Raw genomic sequence first — 21,665 nt, 5'->3', positions numbered from 1 at the left:
ATTTATGTCAATAGTAGCTCCACACTAATTAATAGAATCACGTAAACATGATATGAGAACCTGCCTTCGATAGTATACACAGAAACATGACCACAATATTTTTTAAAAATATATAGAATACAGAAAATTTATACTTGAAAGCTAGCTACAGATATCACCAGCCCAGATCTGAGCTTCATTTCAACACCTCAGTATCCTTATGTGACACAGCAAGGACTTTTCAAAGTTAAAAAAAATAATAATAATAATCATGCATGTTCAGGGGCACTGTATCTTCAGAATCTTTCAGCGTTTTGCTACTTCAGGGACATAGTAACTTCTGTCTGTCCAGCCTTAGAAGAACAGTTAATATAGGATGAGTGAGCCTCTTAGGAATTTATATGTGTTTATCCAAAATAAGCTGCAGGTCATGTGAGCCTGAATGGTTCCATTTGCCTTAATCAGGAAATATTTTCTTCAAGTTTCTCAGCAAGATCGACAGAAGCAGTACTGACAGCTTACTACTGTTAAAGATACAGACTGTGAATGGCTAGTAACAGCAAGCACTATGCTAGATTAATAAATATCACTGCAACCCCCGCTCTGGAGACTGCTTAATGTTTGTGATGGGAATTTCCCACAAGGAGGACGAGGGGGTCTTGGTTATGGGCTCTGGAGACGGTTTCCACCATCCAACAAATGAAGTCCAGCCACTGTCTCAGCAGCCTGGAAAACAGATGCATAAACAAGGGCGATCCAGGCAGAGATATTTCCATCACATTTTCAGAATTAAAACTTGCTTATGCCTAGAGTGCTCCATATAGATACCCTGATACTGGACAGTTCCTTCCAAAACTTTCCCAAATTCAGTAGTCCAGTGACTGAGGAAGCACATCAAAACCTTTGCAGCTGCACATTGAGTTGCACTTTGGAGACCACAGCAGAGATGCAGAGGAGCATACAGATATTTGGTAATGGCCTTGGGATGAGCTAGAGTATGCACATACGGATATCCAGGAGATTCGCTCCCGAGCAGCCTAAAACTCACCTCCAAACCATTTGTCTGGGAAAATATTCAGGAACACAAACACCCCCTGCCCAATAAAATGAGAACTAAACAAGCAGCACAGGACAGGATTAATTAGCTGTTTGAATGGATACAGTGATACAAGAGGAGATGAACAGCAAAAGCAATGAGTCAGAGAGTCTGATTCATGGCCTGAGAAGAGTTATATTTTTTTTTCTCCTGGACAAAAAAAAAAATAATAATAAAAAAATAGTGTTACAACTTGTCTTTTTTTTTTTTCTATTCTTTTCCTTTTCTTTTTAAGATACCTTTTAAGATGAAGAATTAGAAATTCTAATTAGAAAATTCTAATTGGAAATGAGATGCTTCCTGTGGGCGCTGAAACTACTCCGTACCACGGCAAAGCAACAGGGTTCCCAGCAAGAGGGATAATGGGCAAATCTTCCATCCAAGGAAATGAAAACCATCTTGTTTTAAGAACAAGATGGCCACCCCAATGTCACCCATTAGTCAGATGCTTTGTTGCCATTTCAGACACTAACTGAGAGCAGACTCAGATACAAATCATCCAGTTTCAGAGAACTGCCAAAAAAAATGCCTTGGGGAATGCTGCACTCTCTGTGCTATTTGCAAACTGTCAGATACTGCAGACTCATATAATTACTTTAAAAAAGTCTTGGCCTATTTTTACTATTTTTTAGCCAAGAAATCTGCTAGATGCTCTCCTCCTTCTCAGAGAGCCTGTTGACACAGGCCTGACACAGTGAGGCTGACTAGATGCATCTTCTTCCTGTTTTTCTCCCTTAAGAATCCACTCCCTGTTTGTATTCCTGAGGCAGGCTGCTCTGGAGTATGGGGATTTGGGGCATAAGATGAGCCCTGAGCTCAGATACACCAGCCCTGCCTCTCCTCAAAGAACTGGAGGTCCCAGCAATGAGTGATTCACAGCTATCCTCACCATCGCCTACTCTGTCTTCAGAGAGATGAAATCTTGCCTTGGCAAAAAAGAAAAGTGCATTTCTACCTCCTCCGTCAATATTTTTAAATTTTTCTTTCATTACTTTTGGAAGTTAGATGTTTTAAGAATAGGCTTAAAAACAGGTTTAAAAAGCAAGCAAATACATTTTCATATCATGAGCAAGTGGAGAAGTACTTTTAATGTTCTTTTTTTGTGTAGAAAACTAACGGGAAAAAATGTTTTTAAAATGAAAAGCAATGGTATTTCACTGAGGTATTTCATATTTTCCCATTAGGGATAAATAAATAAATAAGAACATGAAAGAAAGTAGGAATTATGTTATTACTTTGAAAATGGACACATCTCTTTGGAAACTATGGACACAGTAAACTGGACTTCCTCAGCAGCAGGATCAACGCACAGGAACCTGGGCCAAAGGATATAAACACAACTAAACCGATCCCTTTATAGCACTGAACCCCAATGTTACCATCTGCTTTTCTCAGCTTTAGTGAAAGTGGTGCAGCAGGAACCCAAAGGAGAAACACTCGCATTTAGATCTATGTTGGTAGTACAGCCTTGTTGTACAAGCAGCAAAGAAAAAAGCAATATACCCTGTCCTGAGGCAGGTGCTCAAGTCAGGCATAAGCAGCCTTCCAGAGGCGCCCCTCCAGGTGCCCCTCCAGGGCTGAGGAGCGGGGGGAGCAGATCGGGAGGGCAATGCTGAGGTGCTGCTGCCCCAGAGGACAGGCTTCAGAGCCGGTTGTGGAGCAAAAGTTTCCATGGAAGGTGTGACAGGGGCTCAGCAGAGCCTCTGACCTACTCCCAAAGGGAACTGCATCTTTGTGCACACCAGCCTGTTTAGCAAGGAAGAGGGAGGGTGAGGTCCTTGACCCTTTCTGCTCTGATTCTCTCTCCAGAGAGGTGTTTCGCCAAGGGGTTAGCTGTTGGTAGGGGCAAATCTGCTTCCCTTTGCTTCAAGGTGTACCAGGAAGCTGGAAGAATGCCGATGATGCTTGAATAATGCAACAAATCACACAGAGAAACAGGAGAAAATGGATTAGAAAAAGGACAATGAAGAAGAAAAATGACAACAACAAAAACCTCAATACATGTATATTCCACAACTCTCCGGATTAGTGAGAAACAATTCTCCAACAGTTCTGATGGACATTTGGTTAGAAATAGGCTTTTAATTAAACCCCAGATCTCCCCCCCTCAGTCCTGAGAATGAAAAAATCCTGTAGCTGCTGAGAACTGCTTTAAGAACCAATATCAACCTCATTCAGCAGAGGCAGTTACTCTTACACGTGCTGAAGAAAGTATTAATGAGATTGTCTACATTACAGCTGCTCTGCAGGAAACAGGTCACAGCTCTCCACATTGCAGCTACACATTGGCAAAGCTTCCCAACATGTTTCAAGTCTTTAAGTAGAAGGCACTTATTTAGCTTCACAATTAAATCAGTAAATAAATAGATACTCACTAAAAGAAGGCTTCCCCCCAGTTATGCTCAATTGCTACTTATTCAGTGATTCCTTTTAACAAAGGAATCTCTAAAATACATAATCAAACACTCATACAATAACATTCCAAGTGTTACAGGAAGCACTGTTATATTACCACAGTCAGCCATCATCACGAATTCCCAGCATTTCTATATTAATCATTTTTATTGGTAAGTATCCACACAACCACAGCACCTCAGAGTCACCAGCATGAACTAGAGCTCCAGTTCTGAGCACCTTACAGACACAAATCCAAATGACTCACTCTGTCCCCAAAGAATTTACAGCACACTTACTGTGAGTTTCTTCTCTTATGAGCTTTATCCACTTGACATAGCACCTCAGCCCAGGAATTTCTCATTTCTTGTCCCCAGACTAAGGTACCACCAGTTACTCTGTTTTCTATTCACTGTGTCTCTTTGTGGCAAGAGAAGATTCCTGAACCTGGTTCAGGTGGTTTTGTCTAGGTGATTTGTGTGATTACTCTCCATAACACTGCAGAAGGATTAATAAACAGCTGTAATCTCTGTGAGCAATACAAACACTGTCAGCATAGTTTTCCTTTTTAGAACTAGTAGGAATATTTTCTGCATTTATTTCCATGGGAGATATGGCTCAAAGAGGAACGTGTTGTTAATGCAAGTATTTAAAAGATGTCTGATGGCAAGTTGTAAACACAAGAAATTATAGTTAAATAGCACTAACAGCAAGGATCCAAATCCACATGTTCTGCAGTTTGTGTCTTTTTCTCTTACAAGAATGCTAAAGCTCTGGAGCCTCAACTGAAACCTACATTTGGTTTGCTGGCCTCTTCTTACTGTTTCCTAACTGTAGAAACAAGGATTATTTTATCAGAAGCTGCTAAGTTACTGAAGCCCTAAAAAGTCGTTCTATAAAGCCATCCACTTCTAAAAAGCATACAGATTTCAGAAATTATTTAAGGAGTGGTCAGATTATGTACTGTTCCCATTTTAGTATTTGACAACATTCAGGTGTGAAGTAAAAGCAAATATATTTTGTTAGACAAAACACATCAAGCCCAGTTGAATTTGGGGATCTTCTGTTCCTTTAAAGGAGAAGTAGCTTCCCCATTTGCTTGATACAATCTGTGTTATTTTTACACAAAGTATTCACACTTTTTTCCCAGCTTACATATTTAATTACGATTAGGAGAAGGAAAAAATAGCAGGCATTATTAAGGCAAATAACCTCATTAGAAGCCCTACATACAGCAATACAGCATGATGCACCAAGACTTCTAGTACCATGTATGTAACAGTCTAGGACTTAACTTCTCTTTCTAACAGGTTCTCCATTGTGTCACAAAAGTGAGTCACAGTGAAAAAGGTGAATCAGCTATATAGCTTGCCTCATTTCTACTGAGAAATGTATTTGCTGTTCCTTTTTGTTCTCGTTACTATTTTTGCAAATTCATACCTTTGAGTGATACCAGTGGAGCTATTGTGAACAGGCTCTCTCATAGGGAGGTATTCAGATAATTTCCACAGCCTGGTTAATTTAATAATGTTGCAGAAACCCTGTGTGCTGGCAAGTCTATGCGTACTCCAGGAACTAGATTATTCAGAGGATATCATGTACTCAGGATAGACCTTAACCCACTCACCTTCCCCCACAGCATGGCTATGGAGCTTCAGAACATCTCATCCCACAAATTCTCCTGAACTGCCGTGACTCTTGGCTACCTCTGCCCAAGATGGCAGGGATACTCAATATTTGAGAGTTATTACCATAAGTGTTTGTTCCACATTTCCAGTGACATGATTGATACATAAGCACACATGTAGCTGTCCTTGCAGAAGGCTGCTTCTTCCAATGGAGCACCTTCACAGAGCAGGGAGCTCCTGATATCTTGCCTGCATACAGAGAGCTGCTTCCCCTTGTAAAGCTGCCCAACTGTCAGTGCAAGTGTTTGTTGGAAGTCTGGCTGCCTAATTTTTCCTTCACATTCGTTCTGATTTTAGATTTGTTTCAGTTGTGCAAGGATATGGAATGGTTACTTCTATTCAAATAAAATACAAATAGCAACCACCCATTGTATTCGCTTGTCAGCATATCTGTACAAACACAAGACTGTTAGCTCTGTTTTCCATGGCAGCCCAACGCTCCAATGACCAGAGATAATGTAGCCAGCTTGGGAGAGACACAGTGTGCAGCTGGAATATAAAAGCGATGCAGAGGTGAATTATCACTGACCGCATTACTCATTTTGCCAGCCCTTCAGACTAAAGACAGGAACATTTCTAGACCATCACCCAGAAATCTGTCTCTAACAGCAAGGTCATAACAGACACAGACACACACACACAGTTTGGAGCAGTTTTAAGCAGAGGTATGAGAAGCACAGCAGTGCTGCCCCTTCAAACGAGCTCTCCTTCATATCCCCAGCTCCTCTAACTGCCAAGTACAATTTTTGTGCAGTTCACTGTTCAGTAGCATGGAGCATTAAGACAAATCTCTTGCTAATGCATAGGTTTGACATTTTCAGATTTATTCAGACATACCACCTATAAAATGGCTCTAACACAATCAAAGGACATTATCAGAATTGTCTGTTCCCAGGATGTTTGGCAATCTATAACTCAGATGCATTTAATTCCTCAATAACTCTTGTACATTTAGATAATTTGCTGCAGTAATGTATAATCATGCCTAGAGGATTCATCCCTTAAGAAGTTTAATAAATTAAATAGAAAACTGTGTATAGCCCACATTTACTAGTCATCATCCTGTTTGAGAGACCATCCCAGAGCATCAACCATGACCTTGCCACACTTTCTGCAAGGCAGCAGTGCCTAGCCAAGCATTTATGCCAGGTTTCACGGTATCAGAGATGGAAGTAATGGGACATCCTGTTACCTCCCATCACTCCTGGGCCACTCCAGGCCACGGGTAGCAGAGATCACTTCAGGGTTACAACTCAAGGTAAAATGTGTTTTCCAACCCTCCTCACACTTGTCAGAGCAGGAGGAAAGAGGTGGATAGGGAAGGAAATCGAATGCCTGCTCACCTCCAGACACAAGTCAGGGCCAAATGACATGAACAGAACAAGAAGGGGGAAAATACCTGACAGTGCTGCCTACCCTGTGAAGCAATACTTGCACCAGAAACTGCAGGGCAGTCAGTTTCTGTAGTGCCTCTCTCAGTTCCTGTGCTAACACCGGGGTATCAGACTGTTCTCTGTCTACACAGGTGGATTTCACTTTCAGATGAGCCTCACCTGCTGACTGCTGGCATAGGACACTGCATGGTGGGGCACCCCATCTTCCTGAACAGTGGTGCATATTCACTCCTTTAGACAAAAACCTACTCTGGAGGGCTCTGTGAAGATGTAAGGGACTGTATGAGCTGAGTGACCTTGCCATGTGGAAATTTGGTGGGCAGTGGTACCCACAAGGGCCCAAAGAGGACCGAAGCCCCCACTTGAATGCATCACCCAGTGAAAGTCTTCCCATACCTACCAAGATCCACACTGTTTCTTCTCGAGTTCCTGCCTGTTGTTAAAATGAGTAAATAAAATTAGAAACCCTCAGCATGAGGCCCTTCCGACATCTGCTCATAGGTGTCAGGGCTGCTCTGAGTTGGGGTGCAGATGCTGAGTCCTCAGTAGCCTCTATTCTTGGAGGGATCACTGAGTCCCTGACATCTTGCATGGCAATGGTAAGCTCCTTCTGAATTTCAGTCTATCAGCTAAAGGTTTTAATCTAAAAAAAATCTGGAGAGAGAGACATAAATTCAGGTCTCATCAGTCCTTTAATTATATTGGCTTATTTGACTTGTTTGTAGCTCTACCAGTATGAGATAATTACACTAATGGGAAAGCACCACTTATGTCTAGAAACAGTTGCCATCAACAGAAGCAGAATTTATAAAGTCAGAATCCACCCAAAGAATGCTATTTTATTTCAGTTCTCCTCCATTGCATGCTTTCTGGCTGGGTACCCTTGTGCAGGCAGTACGAAGCCTGCTTTCCTGGGCTGAGCTGTGGACCATTCCACTCCATCGCTGGGGACAGCATTCCTCCCAGCGGCTCCAAACCTGGCAGGGAGCTAAGTAAGGCTGTCACTGTGGGCCAAGATGTCATGCAGAGCCCTCAGTGCCAGCTCCACTCTGGCTGAAAGCCAACCACTGCAGCAAGGAGCCCAGGGCTGGCGTGAGAACAGGCGAACAGCTCACGTAACTTCAGCACTGCAGAACCATGCAGACATTAACAACTCCATCCTCTCATAGCTGAACCAGCAGGAAGGGCACCCACATAAAGACAGCACTATATGGATGCTCTTCCACAAGTCTAACCCAGCCTCAGACAAATCACACCTTTGCCAAAAATACAGGACTACAATAGTCTACAGTAGACAGTCATTTGTTCCATGAACCACTTGATCATTTAATAAGATTTACATTATTGTAAAGAAGTTTCTTTAAGATGCTTTTATTAAACTGTTTAGCTTGTGAAGAGCTCTGCCAAAGCTGGCAGAATGCATTGGTCACCAAGACAGCTCTTTTCCCCAACTATTTAGCTCTTTTCTTACTGCTTTTTCCAAGTAGTATGTGATAATGCTTTTAGGGTCAGCAGGCATGCCAATCACTCATTTACCAGTACATAGTTTGCTCATTCTTCTACATCTCATCTCAGCCCAGAAAGACCTGTATTTAGGTATTAAAGGTTACATATCTAAACAGCATCAAAGCTAAGAGTAGAAATCGCTGAGCACAGGGCCATCCATTGTAATAAATTTTCAGAGTTTCAAAGGAAGCAAGATGTTCCTTTGCCATAAATTCTGGAGTTTTGTTTGTTTGTTTTTCTTATAGAAAACCATTGCATTGCTGTCCAGCAACTCATCTCTGGAGAAGAAACCCAATCCATCATCTGATGTGTGTGTGAGATATTTCTTAAGATAGGTTAAACACCCAGTGTCTGCTACTAGATCCATGTGATATACCAAATTAGGATAAGAAGTGCAGAATAAAGCCATATCAATGGAAATGAAGCTAAGCAGAATATAATTAAGCAGACTGGAATTTAGCAAGAGTACTAGTATTAGCATATTAATATCAGGGTTTAAATAAAAGCTTGGTGAATATTGCCACAGAATGTCACAAAAGCTGTAATAACTACCCACTGTCTGGCTCTCAGTTTTTGATGTCTTCCTGAAGAAATGGCTCTGCATGCGGCACATGATGGCAACGTGTCCTTTGCTCTGCAGCCAGCACCAGCTCAGAGCCAGTTCCTCAAGCAGTATCCCCAAGCTCCATGTTCCCCAGCCTTCCTCAAAGCCTCATTTTTCCCTCACAACCTACAGCCTGGATGATGCCAGGTCTCTACAAGATGACTAACACACTACCCTGCTGCATGGAATGCAGTACACTGAAACAACTTTGTCCTCCAGGGAGAGGAAATGTGCATTAATTGCTATTGCAGACAATAAGAGATTGACCTAGTATGCACATATTAAATATGCACATATGACCTAATATGCACACATGAACAGTAGCTATTAATTTCTAAAACATATTAGATTCATTGCTCCTACACATTATTCCGTTTTCAAATGTAATTCATTCCATGTTTTTAAATGTAAAAGCTAAGTCATTCAACAATCACATCTGAAAGACTCAGTTTTGACTCTATAGCAACAAGATCTTCCCTTCATAGTAAATATCTCAGAAGATTTTTATTTTTTTTTATGAGACTTCAGTGCAAAGAATTGCTTTAAGACTTGAATTTTGCATGACAACTTTTGAATTTTGAATTTGTAAGGCCAAAAAGGAGTCCTAAACAACTCTGTAGACTGGTCAACCCAAACTGCATTTCTTTTGTGGCTAGAAGTGCAAGTTAGTGCAAGCAAACTAAGTTGTAGATTTACATCATGTTCACTGCTATAATAGCTATAGTATATAGCTATAATAGCTATTCCAAACGGTGAAAATATGCATTCAAGCAGTTCTCAGAGAGAAGCCGCTGCTGCATATCTGCATGCTAGTTTGCCAGCAGTCTGTTCCCATAGCCTCGCACACTGCAACAATCACATTAGAAGGAGGTATACGTTGTGTTTCAGCAGACTGCATTCATAACTCATGGTCTTGGCGATGTAAGTGCATTTTGAAATCAATATAAAATCTCAGCTGAGCTCAATAATCAATAAAGTGTCAACCTCAGCCTTTTGCTCGTTGTGATATTCTTTACTTGATTTTTTAAATAAATATTCTTGTTAATACGTGTATTTGTTTGTCAAAGCATTGCAGTGATTGTACTTTAAAAATACATTCACTGATTCTGTGCACTCATTTTCACATTTATTTTTGTAAATAAAACTGAAATCTAGGCAGGATCACAAGACTGGTTCTAAAGAACAATTGTCATTCTTATCAAATTTAAATTGTGCAGAGAGCATTTGACACAAGAAACTCATTGCAATAAATTACTATGATCATTGTTATTTTAAAATGAATTTTGACAAGATCCATTATTGGTAAGCACTATTAATTTGTTCTATTCTCCTAACAGTTTTATTCTCCTAACAGTTTTTACGGGACACTGAAATTACATATGTCATAAAAAAATGCTCATTTTAAAGTATTATTAAAACTTAATACAATGGCAGTAAAATTATCCCTATTATACAATGTGTTCATTGTTATGAAAAACTGGTAAATTGCTAAATACATAATAGGCTCAGTGAGAAAAGGAAATTTGTATTGCATAGGAATAAATCTGCTTTACAACATGTTATTTCAGTACTTCCCCTACAAAACAGAAATGAGTGATACAATAAATTAAAATTACATATTTTTGTGGGTATGCAGAAGTTACCATCATATTGGAACTTTCTATATTGCTGTAATATTTTCTCTAGAAGTTTCATAAACAGATGATGATCTTGCGGTGACACTATAATAATATATCTGTGGGGGATATCTGGACCATTTTCACATATCTTTCTTACAGTAAGCCAAAATCGGAATTCTCCCAGTTGCAGGTGATGAATCAGACCTGTATAACTTGCACACCCGCGGGAACGCTGAGCTTTCATTTCTCTCATTTGTACACATACAGAGTACAAATGAAGACATTTGCACAACTCCAGCAGCAGTCCCTTTGTTCTAATGGAAATCTCAGGATCAGGCACAGTGCAATCACCACCCTAAATTAAGGGAATGCAATTGCCTGCTGACAAAATATTCAGAGGCAAACAATTCCACTGAATATAAGTAACGCCAGGGGAATGCTTTTTCCAGCCTTCAAGGCATGAGTTTATTCAAGAACTACTACAGAGCTCACTCCAAATAACCTACCTGTGGGAGATACTGTTTAAAGAATAAGCAAGGACCATGTATAAGAAAACATGTATTATTATGTGGAAATAGCATAATGTAGCAACTACCACAACACAATATACCCGAACTTCAACTAGAAAAAAACAGAACATCATTTTCTTGATACTTTCTCACTGTCTTGGACATTAACCCCTTCATTAACTTTGAATTAGGTCTACTGCAAGGTTGCCACACCCTTACAGAATCAGTCAGTCCATTCCAAAAGAACATATCAAGAAGTTTCATTGCTTTCACAAACAAGATATCTGGAATTTTCCCATGGAAATTTCTGCTTTTCCCATGTTTCATCATATTTTATGCAAACTGTGACGAAAAACCTAGAGAATACTCCCAGCACTGGGGTCTTTATTCTAATAGATTAATCAATTCCTAGTGATCCAGAGACAGTATAACTACAGGAGAGCTCACAAGACTCTAGATAACAACTCATTCCCTTTTCCCTTTGTCAAAATAACCGCAAGGCTGATACGTAGCTATTATGACTGTAATGATGAGTGAGCTGATTTGAAATGTTGATGCTACAGGCATATTGGGTAGCTGCAACCTGTTCAGCTTGAAGTTATTGATGCTATTGCATCTATGCATAGCTTTTTTTTTTTTTTTTTTAACTGGAATAAAAGAAGCATCAAGGAAAGCTAAGATTGTAGTATTACTGCATCCCATACCACTCCTCAAAAGAACAGAGCTCTCGCATCTACTGACAGAAGCATTGTCTTCTCTTCCCTAATATCTGAAACATAATTTTGAATGCTATGTAACCAGTTATATGTATCAGAAACATCAGAAGAGAACTTAGCAGCAAATAAAAGAATCATAAACACTGATGATATCTAACGAATTACAACCTCAATTTTTTGTAGTCTAGATGGAAGTGGAAAGACCAGACGCTTTAAAAAACAATTCCTGTACCAAAACAAACACAGTGAATCTTTAAAATAAAATAAATGAATACACAAATCTTCTGTGCTTATGTTTTCCTTCACAAATGGTAATGGAGCGAAGAGGACAACTTGAAAATGAATACTTACCACATACTCTGAAGAGGTCCTAAATGTTTTTATAAGAATTATATTCAGCCAAAATAAAGACATTTTCACTATCTTAAAAATCAGAACATTTCAGCTGTTCAATTTTCCAGTTGAACGCAAGTAGCAAAGACTAGAAAAATTCTGCTTAACTGAATATTAATTATTGCTGAACAATCTGAAATAAAAATCATTTATCCAGTAAACCAGATGCAGAATAATGAAATAAAGAAATAAAACTGTACTAAATTATAGGTCATGCAAGCATCTATCTCATTAGAAACACCCCAAAAAATAAAATAAAAAAGCTTTACAGTGATTTCATCTCCTTAAAGTTTTTACCAGATCCTCAACAAACTTCATTTGCTGTGCATAGCCATAGATCGTAACACCACTTAAACTTCTTAGAATTCCCCCCAAAATCCACTGCATATTTCTTGCAAATAAAGCCAAGCACTTTTGCAGTAATCCAGAAAGAAAAAGACAAATAACTAAAAAATGAAAAGTTTTATATCTGTTACTAACTTTATTTTCTCTGTTCCTTTTGAAGAATACAATACATAGAATTAGCAAGAATTTTCCTTGGTATACAACAGAAAGCAAAACATTTTATACAGAACAAAAGGATAAAACATTTCAAAACTTTAATGCCTCACACAAGCCTGTAGTTTATTATTTTATCACCTAAAAAACTTCTATTCCTGAGATCAGGATATATTCAGTATAGTGCTGGATATAGTTGTCTATATCCATTGTATTTTTCAATGTATTACCTGACTCTTGAAAGAGTGTTGGAAAAAAAAAAAAAAAAAAAGGAAGCCCTAGGAAAGAGGAAAAAACAATTTTAAAAAATTTTTGTAGCCACTCCACACATTTTTACTTTTATTTTTTTACCTGACTTATATTATTCTGGTAATTTACTATAACACCAGGAAGAGGACAGTCCTCAAAGAAGTTAATAAGTTAATAATTACCATTAATAAATGGTAATGATCTGAAAAATAATGAATCAAAATACATAGAGATTGATACTGTATTGACTAGTTGAGATGCCAACATTATGTAGAGTAGAAACTATTCAAAATAGTGCCACTCTAGATTATTGAATATTCTTATCATTTTGATCTGATGGATCATAGGTAAGATATGACAAGAACAGTCATATGAAGGAGAAAGTCAGTGTGGTGTAGGAGTTACTGAAAGAAAGGCATGTTTCCAGTGTGATGAAAGCAGGACACTCCCCATCATAATAGGCTTCCATAGAACAGAATAGTTCAGTTGGAAGGACCAACAAAGGTCATCAGGTCCTACTGCCTGACCACTTCAAGGCTAAACAGAAGTTAATGTATGTTATTAATGGTATGACCCAAATGCCTCCTGAATGCTGACAGGCCTGGGGCATCAAGTACCTCACTAGGAAGCCTGTTCTCACTAGTGAGGCTAGCCTCATATTAAAGATTTTTTTCCTAATGTCCAGTCTGAGCTGACGCTCCTCTGGTGCATCTCTGTGCCATTCCTGCACATACTATCATCAGCTCCCACGGAGCAGAGACTGGCACCTCCTTCATAGCTTCCCCCCTCAGGGAGTTGCAGAGAGCAATGAGGTTGCCTCTCGGTCTCCTTTTCTCCAGAGCAGACAAATCGAGTGTCCTCAGCCTCTCCTTACAAGACGTGCCTTCCAGCCCTTTTACTGGCTTTGTTGCCCTCCTCTGAATACTTTGAAGGACCTTAACACCATTTTTATATTGTGGAGATTAGAAACGCACACAACACTCAACGTTAGGCAGCACCAACGTTAAATATAGCAGGAGAACGATACCTTTTGATGGGCTGGCTAGACTGTGTTTAACGCACTCCAGTGCATTACTCCTTTTGCTATGTATGGGAAATATTTTCCAAAGACTGGCAGTCCATTTACATAGCATTTGAACAAATTAAAAGGATAGAAGGAACGAGGGTATTATTGAAATTCAGGTCCCATAATTACTGCCAATATGTTTTCTGACATATCCTGCATATTGTACTGTATTTCTTTCAGTCTTGCAGACAGAAAGCTAACTATGGAGCAAAAGTACAAGGGAAAGGACTACCAAAACAAAATGAGTCATTGTAAAGGGCACATGGAGAACGGCACACAGACAGCTATTTGACCAGTTATTCCATAGACATTTAAGAAGGCAAAACATTCAACATGATATACTGAGAATGAAGTCTACGGAGTTACATAAATGATCTGGAATCAGGAGTCGCTCATTCCTCAGCCTCAGATTTACCATGTTTGGAGTCTGTTACTCCCAGCTGTTCAGTCAAAAATCTACTGGTTGTGGGACAAGGCCAACTGTTATAGCTACCACAGGGCAAAATCAGAGGCAGGCCTGAATTTAATTCCTTGACTTTTAAGCATTTGGAGGTATCTTGTGGCCAGGTTTCCTGTCTCATCTTTCTCATGCCTTTCTTGTGTTGCAGCTGTACAGGTTTTTTGACTATCCATACATTTGAAATGCAGATTTGATAGATACTTGGGTTTCAACACACACTTGAGCACTCCCAGCCCATTTCTTCTATTTGCCTATGTTCATTTCTTCATTTCCATTTTTTGTTTCAAGTCCTTCTCATTGTTGTTTTACTGTCTGGCTCAGCACTCCAGCATTGACAAGTTATACATATACCTATGACTTGGCGGAATCCCCTTTCACACAGCTCTGATAACCAGTCACTATAACCAACTCCCCAAAGAAGGGTCAAATTCTCTCAACTTGCGTATCTCCTAAAATATGGATTCCTGCCTTGTAGATGGAACGAGATGGATTGCAATATTCAAGAAACCACACAAAAAGGAAATAGTGGACCTCTTTTAGCCTTATAGGTTGATTTATTCATTGTTCACTTCTCATGGTATTATTAGTCTCATAGATATGCAAGCTTTTGTAATGATGCTGCTCAAATTCAGAGCAACTTTCATTAGTGATGAGCATATTTTGCACAATAGCTTGAAAATATTTGATCTATCATTTAAAGTGGATATTATGAATGCATCAGTTCTACTCCGGTTCAAGGTTTATATTCTTTTATAGTTTAATCTTACACAGGAGAACTAACTTCATATATGAATACACAAGTATTTATTAAACACTAATTTTGAAGACTTGAATAATTTATCAAGACTTCTTTCCTAAAAAGATGGACACAACTGTGTAATTTAATTTTTAAACTTGTCATCGCAAAGAACTCCAAACAAGCAGGCATTATGAAAGCATTCTGCGATATGGAAATATCTTGCAGGGGATCTATAAATGTATATCTTTTGTAAATGTGAATAAATAAAGGAAGGATCTAGGTGCCAGAGGACAGACACATTCTCAGAAGTCTGAACAGCTTTATACTGAAGACCTTAGAGTTTAAGCTGGAATTGAAACAGATAAGCCACGCTAAAAAAAAAAATAATATATTGAATGTGATCATTTCTCTCCTTAAAAACACAGCTCTAATTATCAATCAGTTCAATAGCAGATCGATTAAAATTTGATTTTTAATGAATAACCATCAGAGTGGATGAGACTTCAGACTTAGAGCTCTACTTATTACCCAGGACTAGCAGCATATCTAGCCAGAAAGCCCTCATTTAAATGCATAACACTGGCACACCCATTTAAATACAGTCATCAGCAGAAGTCCCAGCAAGCTTTACCACTGTCATGAATATGAATTCTATTATGGGTGTTTAGCTGTACTTAGCTATGCTTTTTATTGCTGAAGTCGTTATAGAAGATGAATTTTTGTAGGCTCAAGTCCACAACTTTCAGTGAAGTTATTTTGGATCCTCCCTGCTTGTATCAAATTACGGTTGTGGTGCATTTTTTTGTTTTGTTTTGTTTGTTTGTTTGTTTTGAGGGTTGAGAATACTTCAAAAGTAGAAAAATATGCATGATTTCTATGTGACAACTGAGTTATCATTCTATCCCCTAGCTAAAGGGATAGCTTAACACTATAATTATCAACAGTGATAACACCAAAATAAATAATTGTCTTGAAAATAAGTGTTTAAAGTAGTTAAGCAAAAATATAGTATTTCATTGATAACAAATACAATTTTTTTTCTGTAATTACCAAAAGTTTGGTATGCAAGGGGGATGAACTACAAGAAATTATTCTCTATCTTTCAAAAATATCTGACAGTTTATCTGAACAGATAAATTTAATAGATAAATTTAATGGGCAAATTGTTCATAGTGTGATTATGGCCTTCTCAAAATTCTTTAAAAAAAAAAAAAAACAACATTATGAAGGTTAGGAGCACAAACTCCTTGTTCTCACATCCTTACTTTCCAATAATCTAATGTCCTTTAAAAGTCAGTTGTGAACCCAACCACTCTTGGATACTGCAAGACAAATCAGTTGCATAGCTGGTACAGCACATAAGCTGGGCTGCTGAGAGGCTCTATGAGCTTGGATGCACTCAGCACATGAAACAGGCTGCACCCATTTCAGAAGTGAAGGGAAAAAAGCAAATTCAGTTCTCCACTCAGTCCTAGATCTACTGCACAGCCTTGAGCAGCTAACTAAAGTAATAATAAAGGGTTGGGTAAGACAGTGATGCTAACCCCATCGTACTGTAAGAAAGAGCAACTATGAAGGCACTCTGATGTGGCACATACAGTGCAAAAGACACCCACTAGCCATTTATCCTGTTAGATCTCTTGTATAGAAATTCTACCTTGTAATTAAGCCATTCAGTTTGTTAAAGAGAAGACCACAAGGTCTTTCATTCGCAGACTGCAAACGCCTGGTCGGGAGAAAGACTTAAACCTACAGCAGTTTGATCAGTAAGACAAAACACCACATCCCTTAAAGGAGAGGTTAGTTTATATTGTTCTCATGGGTTATTTGAGTCAAGCAATTGGGATCCACACAGCCCAAAAGTTTCAAAACAACCAGGGAAGGCCTTGGGATCAAATGTCTGCACACCAACGGGACTCAAATGACAGCTACAAATATTTACTCTGTGCTTTCTTGTTTGAAGCACGTGAAGCTTTAATGACTGATGGAGCAGCTGTCACACACAGTACAGAAGAATTTCACTCCAAAATGAATGAAGGATTACAGGATTTGGCTTTTCCTGTTATTTTAAAAGTTGCTTTTATTACAGCATAAAAAAAAAATATCTATGGGTTGCTCTGGGGCTGATGCTAGATATATATATATCTGTACCAGACTTATTACTTCTGGGATTCAGTGTTCTGCAGCAGATTGGATTTTCTCGTATAAAATAAATAAATAAATAAATAAATAAATAAATAAGTAATCTGCAAGGAATGGATAATATGCAGAAAGAAGGATTGCATCTTAATTCACATACTAAGATGACTTACTTTGCTGTGCTATTTACAATAAACCTTGGAGATGCACAACTCATCTGTGGTCTTTTATGTTGAAAATGTCCTGGTTTCTGTGTAGCCATGTGTAAGTACAACAGATTGAGGAACTGATTGCTTTGAAACCAACAAGTCATGATTTTATGAAAAATATTTAAGCATGTCTTCAAATATATCTCTTCAGACATTCCATCCACCTCCACCATGAATGAGAAATACAGTTATGCACTACTCCTTGGATAATTCAACATCATCTGCTCATTTTACTTGCTTCCCACTGATAGCCACAAAACACAGATAACCACGTAACAAGGCTTTATGAAGGGATGAACTCTTACTCGAACCTCTCTCAGGGTTATATTATAATATCAACCAGCTCCCTGTCAAGTCCACATGTTTATCAAGCATACTTTCCAGGAATTAATTTCCAAATACCTCCTCCGGGAACCAGCTAATGCCATGTTAGTAGAAACCTCTTTGATGATCCTCCACCACCTTCCTACTTTACCCTACCCAACTCATGCATTGAAGGACAAGATGTCTCAGCAACACCATCATCAAAATTTTATTTTCATTTGCCTTTTTTCATGCCTTTTTCAAAATGTTCAGGGTCATAGCTTTTAAAACTACAGCCTCTACACTGTGAGAACGATCCTCAGCAGGTTTGATGATCCAGGACCATACATATGGTTGGTCCCAGGCAGAGCTGTGCATCAGCATGTGGTACAGATGCAGTCTGTAGAGTGCACCAGCCTGTACTTACTGGGAAGGGTATGCTTAGCTTTCCTTCTCACCTCTCTGCCAGCCTCATCTACACAATGAATGTTAGTGAAACACCCTTTTCACCAAGCCGGACAAGGGTTGCTGCCAAAATAGAGAAAACAGACAAAAACAACCCAGAGTACCACTAACACGGAGTGCAAAGCATGGTAGCTTTTTGACTGTTTTAACTAATGCAAAGGAAACAGGCTTCTGAACAGAACCTGTGAGACAAGCGAGCAGAAATAGGTGTATGAAAAAAAAAAAGAAAGGATAAAATCATCCTCAAGGTGAGAACAGAAGAGTGCCCAAACATTCCTCTGTCAGATCCTCCCTCTGCTGAGAGGAACATCAGCCAAAAACAGCTGATCCCTAGCAATCCCAGGAAGGAAACAGAGCAGAGTGTTGTGCAGGTCCCAATATATGCCCTTCTCCAACAAACTGGGCCTGAACCCCTCCACATGGTGGCTTTTTTAAGGGAAGTTGAGGATCTCGCATCTAAAAAGGACAGATTTTGGTACGTGGTTAAAAGGGAAATGATCTTGCAGAGGAAGGACCATTAACTTCTGAACATTTCTGATCTGATGGAGAGATGTTCCCTTAGGATATGAAATTAAATGCAAAAGTGGTTGGGCTCAGAAACAAATAGCTGCCTGTAATTTACTGTCTGTCAGAATTATAACCCACATTTTTATTTTCTTATCAATATCAGTGCAGAGTTGGATCATATCCACAGAACATTCAAACACCCTTGGTTTCCACTGTCCTTCACACATATTCTCCCATATCCTTGGGCAAGACAAATGGAAATTGTTGTAGGAGATTATGAAAGTCTTTTATATATAAGCACATCAAGTATTGGGCAACACTGTCATCACAAACTCACTGCTTTTCTCCTCAAAGTACAGGTTATTGCCTTCTCTCTTCTGCTGTATTGTTAGGACTGAAGTTGTATTCAAAGGCTCCAGGGTCAGAGTCAGGGAGAAGGTAATGAATTTACTGCTTTGCATACCTGACTATACAATTTGCTACACATTGTTCACCTTCTGGCTGCTATGATAGATATTTCATAAAGAGCAAACTACAGTTTTAATAGAAGATCAACATTAAGATTACTTTAAGGTGAAAAGTCGTCCATTTTTAGAGTTGTTAGCTTAAAAGTAACACCTTCCCAGAGAAATGAGCCAAATCCAAGGAAAGCATCAGATACAAAAGTCAGCAACGAATTCAGATCTTGGTTTTGTCACATTTTCCACGCAGAAATAGCTATTTTGTCAATGTCATGAGAACTTGACATTGATGAGTGAGATTTTGACAGGAGACATTTCGTGCAATTTTTGTCTTTAAAAAAGCACACTTTTTTTGTAGTTATAAATAGACTGTAAATCACAGAAATTATTTCCGTTATTCTGCGTCCTTGGCAAGCTGTTTCAGGCAAGTGTCTCAGCCCGCTCCTGCAGCAGCCAGCAAGGCAGAGCCCAGCTCCCATGGTGGCCACCACATGCCCAGTGACATGACCATGCTATCAGTGAACGGCCAGGAATTCAGCTGGTCACACAGAGGTGGGGTTTATTTTTTTTGCTCTGTTGATAAATAACTTAACAGTATTAAACCTTACACTGTCTATCAACAATTACATCCCACAACAAAAGATGATTCAGTCAGATCAATCAATATAAGGATTTGGAAGATTTTCAGTTAAAGAACAGCTCAATGAGAATAAAACAAAGTACCATAAAAACTGTAAAGATGTCTTCACTCTGCAAGGATTTCAGGTTAAGGTCCATACTGTACTGCCTGGGACAGCACTCTTCAGATGTATTTTATTTCTATTTAAAAGAAATAGTCATTTCTACACTGACTCTCGTAAGCTTCCAAAAAGTTACAAACCCACGAGCCCAAAAGCATGACACAGATTATGATGATAATTCCATACACACCAGATCTGTCATGTAAAAAGTTTCTAAGAAAGCAGAATTTCAAAATAAAGTATCAGAGGTATCCTATATCACTAATGATTGACATTCATAATCAATTTTTTTTATTGCAAAATTCACTTCCTGAAGTAGAAGTACAATTGGCACAGCAAACTTCAGCCCAAAGTAACCACTACAATTTATGAATTCTGTACATTCAAGAATAAAGCAAACCATATCGATGACTGACGGTCCAAAGATGTTCTTATTTTTTTTGACAGTAGAATCATACTGTGTCTTACAGTCTCTTTAATGAAACAGCAGCTGAAGAATAACAGCTGCACAAAGTCTTCAGGCTAAGCTGTGTCTAATGTTCTTTAGTGAAAACAAAACGTAAAGGACAAATGAAAGCTGTGGAGTGTGTAAGAACAGAATATGCAATGGAAGGATATTGCAGTACACAGACCAGGGAAAATTATTTTGCTCTCTTCTACAGCAAGGACTCCTGACAGATGCTTCTGTTATATTTTATAACACACACATGCAAAAATCCAGCAAAAGAACAGACTACATATGTTAGCACTAAAATAAATGCTAGGAAGGTGTCTGTAATACAGTTAACCCTGGGTATGAAGTTCCATGAAGTCCTATGCCAGGACCACAAATCAAAAGCAATTGTTTGAAGTAGAACTGAAGTTTGCTAGGAATTCCATATTACCATTTCTAAGCACATAAACCTTATCTTTCCAGAAGGCTAAAATAGCTTTTCTAAGTAGGAAAAAAAATAAAAAATAAAAAATTTTAAAAAGAGTAGCATTTCATGAAGAAAAATTCAAAGTTCTGTATCTTAGATGCTTCAAATTTTAAAAATTTTAGAAAAAAAAATAAATAGAAAAACCAATTGGATAAATGGCTGTTGATCTTCATGAAAGCTACCATTACCTACTGAAATCTCAGGAAAAGCAGCTTCTAAGGTTTTAGCAAAGTACATGTAGGTAGAGAGTAGAAACAGCTCTTCAGCTCAAAACAATTCCCAAAAAAACTAACCCCTAAAATGCCCCTGCAACAAACACCTGAAAAGCACCCAGAATGATAATTATTATGAAAGGAGTCAAAGTAAATGTAAACAAGGTTTTATCCAAACATAATGGTAAGTACAAAGATGGAAATGGGAAAGAGAAATATCTAAAGACCACTAATAAAATTGCACCAGGTCCTGTTCACCATTTTACTCAACACAGCCAGCACCAGGGCAGCGCCCATGCTCTCAGGCACCGCTCTGTTGTTCAGGCTGCAGATAAATTTCAGATAACTCAGGGGTTGTATTTCAGCTTCACATTAAACTGTGTGCATCTTAAAAGAATAAAAATACTAATAACTACCACCAAACGTTACTCGTGCTTACCATTTCCTTTTAAATGGCCAGACTCCTTTATTCACACTTACCCTTTGGAATTGCATCCATCTTGTTCTCTGGAAGCATCTCTGGGGCAGTTTTCCTGTAAAGAACAGTATAGCTGATTGCATGTTGTGTTTTTGTTATCTGATGAGCTTCTTTGCTTCTTCCTTCTGTCTCATTCTCTGCTCTGCCCCCCTCCCTTTCCCCCCCCCCAACAGGAGGAGGGCGCATTAAGCCAGTTTAGTTGAAATTTATATTATTCTTAGTCCTATATTACCCATACTCTGTACTTCAATTCAACAGACATGTTACTAATGTTAAAAGCACTGGTCTGCAATACTAATAGCATCAACGATGCAAGGACAT

The 21,665-nt window shown here is 38.7% G+C and overlaps 1 protein-coding gene across 22 annotated transcripts in view; it reads right to left on the bottom strand.

Annotated features, from left to right (window-relative positions):
- The window catches only part of HTR2C (5-hydroxytryptamine receptor 2C), a 333,447-nt gene that overhangs the window by 185,487 nt on the left and 126,295 nt on the right, over nt 1–21,665 (bottom strand). For 20 of the 22 annotated variants that reach the window (XM_038184419.2, XM_038184418.2, XM_013096695.5 and 17 more), the window contains one exon: nt 21,347–21,399. The exons of the other annotated variants lie outside the window; for them this stretch is intronic. The gene's annotated coding sequence lies outside the window, so the exon portion shown is untranslated. The remainder of the gene's footprint in view (nt 1–21,346; nt 21,400–21,665) is intronic. 22 annotated transcript variants of the gene reach the window in all.

This window comes from Anas platyrhynchos, chromosome 10 (assembly GCF_047663525.1).
Source record: "Anas platyrhynchos isolate ZD024472 breed Pekin duck chromosome 10, IASCAAS_PekinDuck_T2T, whole genome shotgun sequence".
NCBI classification, from domain to species: Eukaryota; Metazoa; Chordata; class Aves; order Anseriformes; family Anatidae; genus Anas; species Anas platyrhynchos.
This window is presented reverse-complemented; position numbering and strand designations above follow the sequence as displayed.